The sequence below is a fragment of the Gracilinanus agilis genome, chromosome 3 (assembly GCF_016433145.1).
Source record: "Gracilinanus agilis isolate LMUSP501 chromosome 3, AgileGrace, whole genome shotgun sequence".
NCBI lineage: Eukaryota > Metazoa > Chordata > Mammalia > Didelphimorphia > Didelphidae > Gracilinanus > Gracilinanus agilis.
Genome location: NC_058132.1, coordinates 183,938,748 through 183,939,753, shown reverse-complemented (window position 1 = coordinate 183,939,753; position 1,006 = coordinate 183,938,748).

Below are 1,006 nucleotides of genomic sequence, written 5' to 3'. Positions count from 1 at the left end.
CTCACACCTAGCAGATTGGCTAAAATGAAAGAAGGGGAGAGTAATGAATGTTGGAGGGGATGTGGCAAAATCGGGACATTAATGCATTGCTGGTGGAGATGTGAAATGATCCGGCCATTCTGGCTGGCAATTTGGAACTATGCCCAAAGGGCTATAAAAGACTGCCTGCCCTTTGATCCAGCCATACCATTGCTGGGTTTGTACCCAAAAGAGATCATAGATAAACAGACTTGTACGAAAATATTTATAGCTGCACTTTTTGTAGTGGCAAAAAACTGGAAAATGAGGGTATGTCCTTCAATTGGGGAATGGCTGAACAAATTGTGGTATATGTGGGTGATGGAATACTATTGTGCTAAAAGGAATAATAAACTGGAGGAATTCCATGCAAATTGGAGAGACCTCCAGGAAGTGATGCAGAGCGAAAGGAGCAGAGCCAGAAGAACATTGTACACAGAGACTGATATACTATGGTAAAATCAAATGTAATGGGCTCCTGTACCAGCAGCACTGCAATGACACAAGACAGCTCTGAGGGATTTATGGTAAAGATGCTACCCACATTCAGAGGAAGGACTGCAGGAGAGGAAACATATAAGATAAACAATTGCTTGAATGCATGGGCTGAGGCGGACATGAATGGGAAATAGACCCTGAACAAGGACACATGTTACAACCAGTGGAAATGTGCGTTGGCCATGGGTGGGGGGAGAGCGGGGGTGAAGGGGAAAGTAGGGGCATAAAGTATGTAAACAGGTTAAAAACGAATATTAATAAATGTCTAATAAAAAAAAAAACTAAGTGACTCTTTAGCACAGTAGACAGCATGTCAGTCTTGTAAGCTGAAGGTCCCGAGTTCAATCCCTGAAAGGGGGATGTGGTACAATGGGAGAAGCTTCTAAGGCAAAAGAATCACCTGGGGTCCATTATTCATTCTACAATTGCTAGTTTGGGATTCCCTTCAGGGTGGATTCTCACAGGAACAGGGAACAAGCACAAGTTTTGG